Source organism: Kogia breviceps, chromosome 1 (genome assembly GCF_026419965.1).
Source record: "Kogia breviceps isolate mKogBre1 chromosome 1, mKogBre1 haplotype 1, whole genome shotgun sequence".
NCBI lineage: Eukaryota > Metazoa > Chordata > Mammalia > Artiodactyla > Physeteridae > Kogia > Kogia breviceps.
Genome location: NC_081310.1, coordinates 45,279,111 through 45,294,609, shown reverse-complemented (window position 1 = coordinate 45,294,609; position 15,499 = coordinate 45,279,111). Strand labels below are relative to the sequence as shown.

The 15,499-nt window shown below is 37.9% G+C and overlaps 1 long non-coding RNA gene across 1 annotated transcript in view; it reads right to left on the bottom strand.

Annotated features, from left to right (window-relative positions):
- Positions 1-14,053, bottom strand: part of LOC136793320 (uncharacterized) — a 226,911-nt gene extending 212,858 nt beyond the window's left edge. The window contains exon 1 of the long non-coding RNA XR_010838531.1: positions 14,026-14,053. This is a non-coding gene — a long non-coding RNA (uncharacterized lncRNA). The remainder of the gene's footprint in view (positions 1-14,025) is intronic.
- Between the last annotated feature and the right edge of the window lie 1,446 nt (positions 14,054-15,499).

Genomic DNA, 15,499 nt, shown 5'->3' with positions numbered 1-15,499 from the left:
GGAAAGAGATCCTCTTCAATAAATGGTATTGGGAAAACTGGACAGCTACACACAAAGAATCAAAGTGGACTACTCTCTCACACCATGTACAAAAATAAATTCAAAATGGATTAAAGACTTAAATGTAAGTCCTGAAACAATAAAAATTCTGGAAGAAAACATAGGCAGTATGCTCTTAGACATCAGTTTCAGTAATATTTTTTGGATATGTCTCCCCAGGCAAGGGAAACAAAAGCAAAAATAAACAAATAGGACTACATCAAACTAAAAGGCTTTTTCTCAGTTAAGGAAAAATGAAAAGGTCAAGCACTGAATGGGAGAAGATATTTGCAAACCATATATCCAATAAGGGGTTTATATCCAAAGTATACATAGAAATCATACAACTCAACATCTTAAAAGCAAAGAACCCAATTAAAAAATGAGCAGAGGATCTAAATAGACATTTATCCAAAGAAGACATACAGATGACTAACAGGCATATGAAAAGATGCTCAATATACTCATCATTAGGGAAATGCAAATCAAAACAACAATGAGGTATCACCTCACACCTGTCAGAATGGCTATTATTAAAAGACAACAAATAACAAGTGTTGGCAACAATGTGGCAAAAAGGGAACTTTTGTGCACTGTTGGTGGGAATGTAAATTGGTATAGCCACTATGGAAAACAGTGTGGAGATTCCTTAAAAACTTAAAAATAGTACTACCATATGATCCAGCAATTCCACTCCTGAGTATTTATTCGAAGATAGCAAAAACATTAATTAGAAAAGATATTTGTATCTTTGAACATGAAATGTTCATGAACATGCTGTTCATTGCAGCATTGTATACAATGCCCAAGATATGGACACAACCTAAGTGCGTATCAAGAGATGAATAGCTAAAGAAAATGGAGCATGCATATATATGTATAATGCATATATATTTATATAATGATATATTACTCAGCCATAAAATAAGTATGAAATCTTGCCATCTGGCACAACATGGATGGACCTAGAGGGTATTATTCTAAGTGAAGTAAGTCAGACACAGAAGGACAAATACTGTATGATTTCACTTATATGTGAAATCTAAAAGACAAAACAAGTAAACAAACATAACAAAACAGAAAGAGTTACAGATACACAGAACTAACAGCTGGTTGCCAGAGGGAAAGGGGGCTGGGGATGAAGGAAATAAGTGAGAGAGATGAAAAGGCACAAACTTCCACTTTCAAAATAAGTGAGTCATGTGTATGAAATGTATGGTGTGGGTAATACTGTCACTTACTATGTGATTTCTTGTTATGGTAACAGATTGTAACTAGACTTATCAAGGTGATCATTTTGAAATGTATTGAATTATCAAATCATTATGCTGTATAACAGAACTAACATAGTATGTTCAGTCAATTATACTTCAAAAACAAGCAAACAAAGTTTAGAAATATACTAAACAAAGTTTAGTATAGAAAAAGAGATCAGATTTGTTGTTACCAAAGACCAGAGGTGGGAGATGGGGAATTGGATGAAAGTAATCAAAAGTACAAACTTCCAGTTATAAGGTAAATAAGTACTAGGGATGTGATGTACAACACGATAAATATAATTAACACTATTGTATGTTATATATGAAAGTTGTTTAGAGAGCAAATCCTAAGAGTTCTCATCACAGGGAAAAATTTTTTTCTATTTCATTTTTATCTATATGAGATGATGGATGTTCACTAAACTTACTGTGATGATTGTTTCATGATGTATGTAAGTCAAATCATTATGCTCTATACCTTAAACTTATACAGTGCTGTATGTCAATTATAGCTCAATGAAACTGGAAGATAATTAATTAATTAAAAGTACAAACTTCCAGTTATAAGATAAATAAGTACTAGGGATGGGATGTACAACATGATTAAACACTGCTGTGTGTTCTATATGAAAGTTGTTAAGAGAGTAAATCCTAGGAGTTCTCATCACCAAAAAAAATTTTTTTCCTCTTATTTTGTATCTAGATGAGAAGATAGATGTTCCCTAAACTTCCTGTGGCAATCATTTCATGATTTAGATAATTCAGATTATTATGCTGTACACATTAAAGTTATATGGCACTGTATGTCAATTATATCTCAACAGAACTGGAAAAAAATAATATAAAAAAATCAAATTAATAAAGTACAATGGGAATAAGGGTGTGACATGATAAAAATGAGATGACGTATACAAAGTATTCAGCACAGCACCTGATAAAAGTAAATACACAATGAATGATAATGATTTTACAATTATTAGTAAAATGTAAAATATCATACAAATGCATGGAATATGTCTTTGGGACTGATGGAGGGATAGATATCACGACCCAGATACTCTGACCACAGAGTATACCATTATTAAGGGAGAAATATAAGGATCATATCCAGAAAACAAAGCAAAAATCTACAATTGAAATTTGGAAGTAGATGATGAGTATTTTTAAGAGGTATTTATAAAAGGCAGGATTAAAGAATGAGTGAACTATGAAAAAGAAGGGGCCAAGCAGCTACATAAAGTACAAGCAAGTGAAATGGAAGGGACCATGTATTAAATCCATGAACAATGAGAACAAACTGTGCCAGGTTTATATTCAGCCAAGGTCATTGCTATCCCAGGAGAGGACCCTTAAAAGAACTAAGCTGGGCTCCTGGAAGAAGGACACGGAAGCAGAAGTAACAACAGAAAACTGGCACAGCATAAAAGCACTACACATGGACAAAGGGAAAACAGAAAATCCCTTTCCCAGGGGTGAGCCTGAATTAGATGTTTCCCTGGCCTAGTGTGCTCAGAATTAGAGTCCAGAGAGACTCAGCAAGCTGTGCTCTGATTTTCAGTCTTCCTTGAGCACAGAGTAAAAGAGGAACTGAAAACTTATATGCGCTTTTTATCCTCAAATCCCCGTGCAGAACAGAGGTCGTAGTAGGATTTTATGAGCCACCTCTCTGCTACTGATAAAAGTGAGGCAAGCCACAAAGCAAATTCTAGCTTACTACAGAGCCTTGGGGTGCGAAGGGCCACCTGGAATGCACTTTGGACCAGCATAAGATGTCCCTCTTGATAGCAAAGCCATCTGCAGAGGCCTGCCATTTGCCGATCCACTATCTCAGGTACCCAGCAATTACAGCTTCAGGGTGCCCAAGCTTCTCACAGTGGAGTGTACCCTGTGCTCATGGCAGCTCTGTCTAAAGTCTTTCTCAGAAAGGAAGGCTGAGGAAACCTCCCACCTGCTAGCTGGGCTGTATCTAAGGTATTAAAAGAGAAAGCTCTTTAGAAAAGTTTGGGTTGGAAGTCTCTTCTCTGCATTTTCTAACAGGCAAAGAGGTAGAGGCCATCATTTTTTTCATTTGGCTTCAAGGGAGCAACAACTTTTTTCACATCCCCTTGGCCTCCACCTCTGAGAAAACATGCCTAGTAGCTGCCATGCACAGAGCCCTAACACTGGGGATAGAACTTCGTCCCTACCTGTTAAATCTTGGGCCTAATGAATTTCCCATTGATCTTCCTTCAGCCCAGGCATAAAACCCATGGATCCGTGCAGTGCGGTTACCTCTTATAATATCCTTATAAATCTTGGCCACCATATTCATTAATTACAGACCAACCAGGACTCTGGCTGTTAGTTCTGGGTGGCAACTTCATTTATTCCCATATTAAATGCTTTATTTCTGTGGAGCTATTTCAGTCTCACTCCATTACTTAGCTTACCCACCATGTCATCAAGCAATTTTTTTTTAAAAAGAGACCCGTCCCTTCTTCTTCAAGAATGAGATAAAGTAGCCAAGTTATTCTAAAACTAGATGATAACAGCTAAACATTTATTGAGTCTTACTATGATGCAAACACTGTACAAAGTGCTTCAAATACATTAGTCCATTTAATCCACAAAAATTCTGTAAAATAAATACTATTATTATTGTCCTGGTTTCATAAATTGAAGATTAGAAAGATTAAGTAACTGGCCCACAGTTAAGTGGGTAGGGTCTCCATTGGAATTCAGGTTTGTCTGATTCCAAAACTCAAACTCTTATCGACAGAACCATAATAAGTAATTACAAAATTGTAACTGCATGCCTTACTAAGTCATAGTATGGAGCTCTGCACTGAAGAACAAACACAGAATTTTGGACTTAAAAAGACCATTAAAATGCTTTAGTTCAATCTCCACACTTAGCAGATGGGCCCTGGGTCCCCTCAGGGTGAGGCACTGTGCCCAGGGTCACACAGCTAGTAGAGTAGAGCTGAGACTGGGACCCAAGGCTCCACATTTTCAGCTACATGCTTTCCCTGCTGAAGTCTGCTGCTGTCCAAATGCTCTATTACACTGGAATGTTTTTTCCCCTGGGTACAGATGAGAGTAGAAGGATCTGTGGAGTGGTGTTAAGTGAACTGAATGTTCCTTCAGCAAATGAAAATAAGAGGTTAATTAGATTCCATAATCACTCTCTCTGATTAACGTTGTCCTCCCTCCTACCCCAACTTCTACACCTCTGATGTCCCTCAGTTGTGATTTGCAGTAACCCCTGCTCAGTCTAAATTTGTCTCCTCATGCATATGTCCCAATCATAAAGCTTGACTTATTAAATCCTTTAATAGCCAGAGACTGTACCCAGCTGGATGGGGTTGAGGGCCTGAAATCATGCTTGTTCTTACTGTTGAAAGTCAAAAAGTTCTTACTCTATGATGCTAGAGTTGTGGCTTGGAGGGTTTAAACTTAAAATCTCACAGAGGCCAGGCAGGAAACTGAAACAAGAGAAGTTGCTAGATATTAGGACATATCAATATCTCAAGTGAATGTGGGGAACTACAGTAGACCACAGGGGCCACATGTCACCCTAAAAGGAGCAGCTGTTCCTCATCTACAGCCAGTGGATGTTGTGGATTCTGTCTCTCTGAAAATAAAATAAGTTCCACGAGTGTGGGGACTTTGTCATATGCCCTGTTGCATTTCCTATGCATGAAGGGGGCATGACACATAGTAGGCACTCAATGAATATTTTCTGAATGAATGAAGCTTCCAGTTTGGAAGCTCTACAGTGTATTCTATATTCAGTGTAAAAGATAGTCCTTGATCTATTAAAGGAATACAGTACATCTGATTGATCTGGAATAAGGGGAACCGTGTATAGATATTCATTTCAACCACAGGGCACTTCATTTCATAGTTGAGGGCCACTTCCAGAGTGAAGAGAGTGACGGAGAGTGGTGCACACTCATCACCTTTGTCACCAGTATCAGTGTTGCCAGCTGGGTACCCTACAAGCCTAGAAAGTGCCATTCAATGATAGGAAGAGCTTTTAGTAGGAAGGTCTGGCTTCAGGCACTAAAAGGTTATGGGACCTTATACAGATCTGGCTCCTCTCTGACCCAGTTTCCCTCTCTTTAAAAGGAGGGGATTAGGTACCTTTGGCTTTAATAGGTTTTGCCACCTGTTTTGGGAGAGGAACACACGTAGAAGTCCCAAGGGTCATTAGTAAAGAGTCAACTGATGCCATAGAAATACACAAGGAACTACTATGAAAAGTTATGCAACGAATTGGACAACCTAGAAGAAATGGATCAATGTCTAGAAACATACAACCTACCAAGTCTGAATCATGAAGAAATAGAAAATCTAAACAGACCAATTATTAGTAAAGCGATTGAATCAGTAATCAAAAACTTCCCAGCAAAGTCCAGGACCAGATAGCTTCATTGGTGAATTCCACTGAACATTCAAAGAATTAATGCCAGTCCTTCTCAAACTCTTCCCAAAAATTCAAGAGGAGGGAACACTTCCAAACTCATTTTAAGAGGCCAGCTTTACCTTCATACCAAAGCCAGATAAGGACACTACAAGAAAAGAAAATTATAAGTCAATAGACCTGATGAATGTAGATGCAAAAATCCTCAACAAAATACTAGAGAACTGGATTCAACAGCACACTGAAAGGATCATACACCATGATCAAGTGGGATTTATCCCTTCCATGCAAGGATGGTTAAACACACACAGATTAATAAATGTGATACACCATATTAACAGCATGAAAGATAAAAATTATATAATTGCCTCAATAGATGCAGAAAAGGCACCTGACAAAATTCAACATCTTTTCATGATAAAAACTCTCAAGAAATTAGGTATAGAAGAAGTGTACCCCAACATAATACAGGCTATATAGAAAAAGCCAACAGCTAACATACTCAATGGTGAAAAGTTGAAGGCTTTTCCTCTAAGATCAGGAACAAAATAAGGATGCCCACTTTTGCCACTTCTATTCAACATAGTACTAGAAATCCTAGCCCCAGCAATTAGGTAAAAAAATAAATAAATAAAAGGCATCCAAATCAGAAAGGAAGAAGTAAAATTGTCTGTTTGCAGATGACATGATCTTATTTTAATATAGAAAACCCTAAAGACTCCACCAAAAACCTCTTAGAACTAATAAATTCAATAAAGTTGCAGGATACAAAATCAACATATGGAAATAACTTGCATTTCCATACATGAACAACAAATTGTCCCCCAAGATTAAGAAAATAACCCAATTTATGATGTCATTGAAAAGAATAAAATGCATAGGAATAAATTTAACCAAGGAGGTGAAAGATCTGTGCACTGAAAAATATAAGCATTGATGAAAGAAATTTTAAAAGACACAAACATATGGAAAGATATCCCATGCTCATGGATTGGAAGAATTAATATTATTAAAATGTCCATATTACCCAATGCAATCTAGAGATTCAATATAATCCTTGTCAAAATTCCAATAGCATTTTTCACAGAAATACAAAAAAATTCCCAATATTTGTAAGGAACCAAAAAAATCCCAAATCACCAATGCAATTTGAGAAAGAACAAAGCTAGAGATATCATACTTCCTGATTTCAAACTATATTGAAAAGCTATAGTAATCAAAATAGTGTGGTACTGACATAAAAACAAACACATAAACGAATGGAACAGAATAGAGACCCCAGAAATAAACCCACATGTATATGATCAACTAATCTTTGATGAGGGTGCCAAGAATACAGAATGGGGAAAGGATAGTCTCTTCAATAAATGGTGTTAGGGAAACTGGATATCCACATGCAAAAGAATAGCATTGGAACCTTATCTTACACCACACACAAATATTAATCAGAAATAGATTAAAGATGTAAGTGTAATACCTGAAACCATAAAACTCCTAGAAAAAAACAGAGAAAAATCTCCTTGACATTAGTTTTGGCAATGATTTTTTGGAAATAAAACCCAAAGCAAAGGCAACAAAAGGGAAAATAAAAAAGTGTGAATACATCAAACTAAAATGCTTCTACATGACAAAGGAAACAATCAATAAAGTGAAAAGGCAATGTATGAATGGCAGAAAGTATTTTCAACACATGTATCTGCTAAGAGGTTAATATCCAAAATATAAAAAGAATTCATACAACTCAATAGCAAACAGTAATAACAACCAAAGACCTCTATTTTAAAATGGGCAAAGAACCTTGAATAGACATTTTTCCAAAGAAAACAAACAAAAGGTCAATAAGTATACAAAGAGGTACTCAATATCACTAATCATCAGGGAAATGCAAATAAAAACTACAGTGATATACCACTTCACACCTGTCAGAATGGTTATTATCAAAAAGTCAAAAGATAACAAGTGTTGACAAGGGTATGGAAAAAACTATACCCTTGCACATTTTTGGTGAGAATGTAAATTTGTATAGCTGTTATGGAAAATATTATGGATGTTCCTCAAAAAATTAAAAATAGGACTCTTGTATGATCAATAAATTCTACTTCTGGATATATATACAAAGGAGATGAAATCAGTATCTGGAAGAGATATCTGCACTCCCATGTTCATTGCAGCATTATTCACAACAGCCAAGATATGGAAACAACCTAAGTGTCCATTAACAGATGAATGGATAAATATATATATATATATATATATATATATATATATATATATATATATCCATCTTTTATAATATATACACACACAATGGCATATATATTCAATGGAACATTATTCAGCTATAAAAAAAAGAAGGAAATCCTACACAGAAATACAGGCACTATATGATCTCACTTATATGTGGAAAATAAAAAGTCAGACTCACAGAAGCAGAACAGAATGGTGATTGTCATGGGCTGGGGAGTGGGGTAAATGGGGAAATGTTGGCCAAAGTACAAACTTTCAGTTATAAGTTGAGTGAGTTGTGGGGATCTAATGTAAAGTATGCTTACTCCAGTCAATACTGTATAATGTACTTGAAATTTGCAAAGAGAATAGATCTTAAGTAATCTCATCAAAAAAATAATACATAACCGATAGCTAGTGGGAAGCAGCCGCATGGCACAGGGAGATCAGCTCGGTGGTTTGTGACCACCTAGAGGGGTGGGATAAGGAGGGTGGGAGGGAGGGAGACGCAAGAGGGAAGAGATATGGGGACATATGTATATGTATAGCTGATTCACTTTGTTATAAAGCAGAAACTAACACACCATTGTAAAGCAATTATACTCCAATAAAGATGTTAAAAACATTTTATAGAAAAAAAAGATAACTGTGAGGTGATAGATGTGTTGATTAGCTTGATTGTGGTAATCATTTCATAATATATACATATATCGAATCATCACATCATACACCTTAAATATATACAAATTTTCTGTCAAATATACCTCAATAGCGCTGGAAAAAATAAAACAAATAATAATAAATAAAGAGTCAAATCCACCACTCATCTCTCCTAGCTGCTATGTGACACACCATAAGATCAACAGCCAATTGAAAGCATAAATATCTGGAGCTCCAACATGTAATGCTACATTGGGCATTATTCCCATAGACAATCCCAAAGGCTGATTCCTTCAACCTTTAAGTTCAGAGCAGCAGTAGCAATCTAGACCCATTAAGGAGCTGTAAAAAACCATAAATGCATATGACTGTGTGAATGGAGTGATTTAACTTATGTGTATGCATATAAGCCTCACCCAGCTAATGCTCATCATTCATGGATTTAATTCCTTACCTCTCCATTTCCTGCTTGTACTTTTCTTATCCTATCTTACCAAGACAGGCACTATTTACAGTAGATTCTGCCCCTGAGGATAATACCTAGTTCTGTCCTCTTCTCTCATTCTATTCCACATGGAGTATATATTCACGTGTGTATCTGTGTGCGTGTGTGCATGTGTGTATGCACCCTCTCACACAGATGTGATTGCAAGTCACTTTGTAAAATGTCAGGTGTGATCTAGCCACTCATTAATAACACCCAAGTCTGCATTTCTGGGTAAATAACTAAATTACCACTTTTCTCATGTCATCTCTTCCTATGTTGTCACTTTGGTACTTCAAAGGATCAAAATGTGGGAACTCTTTTAGTTCTTAAAAATGTTACCTTCAAAGGAAAATTCTCTGACTTGAGTTGACACAAATGGCTCCATATCACTACTCTTCCACAGAGATTTCCAATCTTAAACTGCAATTTGTTGTTTTTTCTGATATCACACATAATAATTGGTTATAATTAGGAATAAGTTGCTTCTGGTGATGAGTAAAATATCTAATTGTGTTTAAAATAAAGTGTTCCTTTAACGTTGAGGCAACTTATTTACCTTGTCCAGAGACACAAGTAAGAAACCTGGAAGTTTCCTTAGGTGACAGGTAAGACCCGTGTACACTGGGGCTTCAAGGGAAAACAGAGGCCAAGGAAACTAAGGGCTCGGGTTCTAGGATTCGTGGCACAGCACGAGACCTGGATAAATGAAATCCAATGTCCAGTTTTCTTCTCTTAAAAAGTAGATTGAAACCAGAAGTAGTATAACAGGAGGTGATTTACAACACAGAAATTGTTCAAATCAAATATTTGACAGAGCCCAGAACACCTTGTGCCTAGAAAGTAGGAATATTATAGCCATAGGTGTGAAAGAGATGCAAAATGAATAGAAGCACAAGTGAGTGAGACTGTTTACCATCATGCACACTTTAGGAACAAAACATTCTGGGAGTTGAGCCTGAGGCTATGGGGCCTACGAATGAGGATATAAGAGAAGAGATAGGGCTGAGAGACAGACAACCCAGATATCCACGGGTGATGCTGTGAGTGAAATATCAGTATTTCCTGCTGTGGTTCTGTGCTCCATAAATCCCTAGCTAATAAGGTACCTATGACAGAGGTTCTCTTTAATAACTTTGAGGGTGTAATTAATGGCATAGACAGCTGATTGCTGTGATCAGATATAAATTAAATCATCTTTATTGTTTTATGTTTCCTCTAACCCTAACCCCCACACAGTCCAACAACCTTTTCAGCCTCTCTTAACCAATCCTGAGAAAAGAATTTGTCTGCATCATTTACCAGATGACAAGAGCCAGAGGGAAAGAGAGAGAGAAGAGGATGAGAAACAAGTTCTAAATGATTCTCAGTTCCTTGGGCCAGAGATTACAGTCTTAATTTTGTGTTGTGTTTTGTTCTGCTTTGTTTTTTCAAATACTTGAAAATTACTTCCTTCCTGTACTTTCTTCGCCCACCTGGACCAGGTCTAGCAATGGCTAAGCATCCTTTCATTAAGAAGCATGGCCTGGGGGACTCTGGTAGGTCAGGCCCTCTTCTAGACACTGGGAACAAGATGATGCAGACAAGGTCATTCCCTCAAGTTGTTCACTGTCTGGGTTGCAGTGAGGGAGGGGAGACAGATACATGTAGACTGTCTGATGAGGTGTGACTGGTACCACAATGGAGATCTAGCTGAGAGGACAAAGGAGGGTGAGATAAATGCAACCTAAGTGGGGAAAATTCAGGGTAGGTGCATAGAAACTAATAGAAGAGAGGAGAAAAGGGATGGAGTCAGAGAAGATCCAGGTCAAACAAGGCTTGTTCTACAATACCTCTCCTGCTTCTCTCACTTTCTCTTTGTCCTGGTAGCAATTAGATGTCTTAAAGCAAAGACAAACCTGGGTGGTTTGACCTGGTTGCCTCTTAGTCTGTCCCAGTGGTCACCCTTCTCTCGCTCACTTGCTTGACAAGTAATTCTTGAGTGCCTGCTAGGTGACAGGCAATGAGCACAGGGCTGAGGACAAAGAGATACAAAAGATGCACTGGGCCTTTGAGGTCACAGCCTTATTAGAACACAGCTATGTGAGCAAGTAAAGCCCACCACTGAAAGGGGATGTGACTAAGGCCTAGGTGCTAGCTCCAAACTGTCTAGGTCCATCATCCTAGCTCTGCCACTAGCCTGATGACCCTGACAAGTTACTGTGCCTTGGTTCCTCATCTGTATCATGGGGATAGTACCCACCATGCAGGGTTCTTGTGAAGATTAGATGGGTCAATAAATGTTGAAGTCTTAGAACAAAGCCTGGTACTTGTAAAGAAGGGCCGTGTGAGCATTGCATAGGACATACTATTAATAATATGAAATGTATTACTAATTGAACTAGGAGCAGTGTGCTTTGTAAGCACAGAGGAAGGAGCTCTGTGCCTTAGTGATAGGAAGCCTTCACAGAGGAGGTGGTATTTGACTCACTGATAAAGAAGTCCTTGCATCCTTGGTTTGTAGGCACCTACCCAGGAGCCAACCAACTGTCACTGTTGGGATACAGAAGACAGAGAAAGGGAACCAACAAAGAGAGACGAGAGGTCAGGCCAAGGGTGATGTAGAAATGGCTTATATGCAGTTGCAAACTATTATATATAGGATGGATAAATAGCAAGGTCCTACTGTATAGCACAGGGAAATATATTCAATATCCTGTGATAAACCATAATGGAAAAGGATTTGAAAAATAATATACACTGTACAGCAGAAATTAACACAGCATTTTAAATCAATTATACTTTGATAAACTTATGAAAAAATAAATGGTTTATATGAGCAGGAGATGTGATACTGAGCAGTCAACATGTGACAGAGTCCCATCTTAAGTCACCAGGAAAGATTCCTAGGTAAAAAAGCTCTTTAGAATCTTGCAAAGGTAAATTACTACCTTAATATCTATCTTTATTTATACAAACACATTTTAACTATTTATCTTCATTTGATTATAGAGACTTTTGCCTATTTGGTTGGCTTAGACCTGGGACAAGTTACTAACCATCTCATAACCTCAGTTTTTTTAATCTGTAATATGGGGATTTTTAAGGTGACTTTTTAAGGTGGTTGAGATAACAATCTATTCTCATAAAATACTTGCCAAAGTGACAAAATAATACATATTCAATAATTTATGGTTATCGTGTTAACTTGATGATGATACCACTGATATGATGATGGTATTGGTGATGGCAATGACATGAACAAAGGGACACAAGATCAGAAATGGGTCTTAATGTGTCCTCTTTTTTTTAGCTCTTCCAAGGGTTTTGTGGCTCTAACATTTGTCATTCCTCCATTCAGTTTCATGTTGTCTGTAGGCTGGCAGTGCCTCTTTACAAAGAAATGTGGATTAGACTTTTGTTGGTTGAATAGAAAAAAATCTGAAGTGGTGAAAATTGGAGGAGAAGGGTGAGGCTGACACGTTTATTCATTCTGAGTCCTTAAAATGTCTGGCCCTGGCTCCCCACTCAGACCACAGCCCAGCAGACAAGGGCAAACTGCAAAGTGATCTGGCTGTGACCAGGTGGGGTGGGACTATCAATCATGATGAGAATTGAAATTGAATCAAATGGGGACACCTGTGCACGCTATTTCACAATGCAAACAACATGGAAAACAGAGTCTTGTAAAATAAACCTAATTGCTTGCCATTGGGCAACAATTCCTCCTTATGGCTTGAATTGCTTCCTGGCTCCTAAGAGCAATTCAGAGGCTCACACAAACATTTCACTATACAGGCACACCTGGGAGATATTATAGGTTTGATTCTAGACCACCACCAAAAGCAGGTCAAATTGTTTGGTATCCCACTGCATATAAAAGGTATGTTTATATTATACTGTAATCTATTAAGTGTTCAATAGCATTATGTCTAAAACACAATGTACACACCTTTATTAAAAATACTTTTTTGCTAAAAAATGCTAATCATCACCTGTGACTTCAATAAGTGCTAATGTTTTTGCAAGAGTAACATCAAAGATCATTGATCACAGATCACCATAACAAATATAATAATAATGAAAAGTTTGAAATATTATGAGAATTATCAATATGTGACACAGAGACATGAAGTGAGCAAATGCTATCGAAATAATGGTGCCGATAGACTCGCTTGATACAGGGTTGCCACAAACCTTCAATTTGTAAAAAAAAATGCAGTATCTGCGAAGCGCAATAAAATGAGGTATGCCTGTATATCTTACTATCTACAGAAGGTTTCCTAGCCCCCCACCCCCCCAAAAAAAAATGTCAGCAAAGTTCTGTGCAGAAAAATGATTTAGGGAAAACAGGCAGAGCTGAGCTAGGGGTAAGTGGGAAGCAGAAACCTAAGTTGGAGTAGGTGACTGCCTACCATTTGGTAATAATTTTCAGGGTTCTGGGATGTTGAGAAGCCTCCCCAACACCCGCAAACCCTCTCCATTCTAGTTGATGATAGATGAAATGGCATAATAAAAGAGAAATTCTGTTATTCTCTGTCAAAAAGGAGAATCCTGCCCCCCAAGTGGTAACCCCCAGGCTTATGTTAATTTGAGCAAATGTATCAGTTCCTCATTGAGAGTCAGTGTTGGTGGTTGATGAGGGAGGCAGGTTCACTGTACTGTACTGGGTACTGAGCAGTCAGGAATGTTGGGAGTGAGGCACAGTAGGGACAAGAAATGAGGCAGACACAAAAGAGGGCAACATGGCTACTGAGAACACTCACCTATTACCTAGCAATATAGACCATTGGCTTTGGCCCAGGCCCTGCAAAAGGCATAGGACTGGGGAAGAAGTAAGGGTGAGAAGAGACATGCAGACTTCCAACTTGGAATCTGTCCAGAGGTATCCTGCCCACCCCATCCCCATCAAACATATGCAAATGGCAATGGTATTAAACTCAGATAATGACAGAGTCAGCATGTAAACTCACCATAGAATGCATAAATTACAGGGGAGGCTGTTACAGATGCAAAGCCTGGATGCTTTATTGCTGGGAGAGGAAATCCTGATTTGCAGGCGCTAACTGGGTGTCTCAGGCCAGGCACGGAGTCTCATCACTCTGGGACTCCTACAGGGCTTCCTACAAGGAAAAGAAGACTGAGGTCAGACCATGCTGCTATTAGGCATGAAAGTTGCTCTCGTAGGTTCAATGTCTTTCTTCCAGACAGACAAAACAGCCCAGACCCCAACTTTATAACACACCTGCCTACTCACACCACTCCAGCTTCACAGCCTGCCTTGCTATTCCTGGAACCTGCCAGACACACTCTTGTCTCTGCCATGTTTCCTCTGCCTGCATCCTTCTTCCTCCAAATAGGCATGTGTTTCACTCCTTTACCTCCTTCAGGTATTAACTCAAAGGTTCCTTTCTCAATGAGGTTAACCCTAACTACCCTATTTATAATTACAACCCTTCATGCCCCCTTACGCTTGTCCATAGAATCATCATCTTTTCACATACTATATAATTTACTTTTTGCTATATACTTCACTTATTTATTGGGTGTACTGTTTATTGTCTGTCTCCTTCTACTAAAATATAAACTCCTTGAGGGTAGGAAATTTTGTCTTTTTTGTCTCCCCTACACATTCACACACACACACACACACACACACACACACACACACACACACACACAGTAACCCAAATGCCTAGAACAGAGCCTGGTACTTAATAGGTATTTAATAATTAAACACATTATTAAAAACTGTCTCCTTTTAGAAGTCAGAAGGAGGAGAACTTTTCTTCTCAATAACAGTAACTGAAATTTGTAAGATGCTTGTAACATTTGATTCAGGCATTCTCTACATTCCCAAACTTGTGGTTTGTTACTGACTCAAGACTGAATGTTCTTACCAATTAGTGCAACACATATGGTTCAGAAGCATATCATCTCCTAAGAATAAAAGGAGACTAGAGAAGCCCAGAGACCTGGGGCCAAATATGCATCAGTTTGATTTCTCCCGTGCTCATATGAAGACCAACTTGAAGAGTTATTATATATTATAACTTTTAGAACTGGGAATGAACTCGCATCCTGTCCAATCATCTTATTTGAGAATAAGGCATGGGAGATTAAATGGCTTGCCCAGGCTCACATGTCCAATTAGTTGGAGAGTGAAATCAAATCTATCTCTGTTATTTTCCTACCCAGTATGTGCATTTTTTCCCAATTCTGTCTCTGTGAAGTTTTACTACACAGGTTTTGTACCTAGGTGTTCCATGTAGCACCAAAAATTCACTCTCTAAACAGTTCCTTTTTAAGGGCTCTTCAGTGATCCATTTTTCACAGTGTATTCCTGTTTCAGCACCTCTGCACTTGGACAGCAGTCAATCCAGTTTATTCTAGCTAGTCTATGCATTAGTGAACATTTGATTCCTTTCAATTCTATTTACATGATTA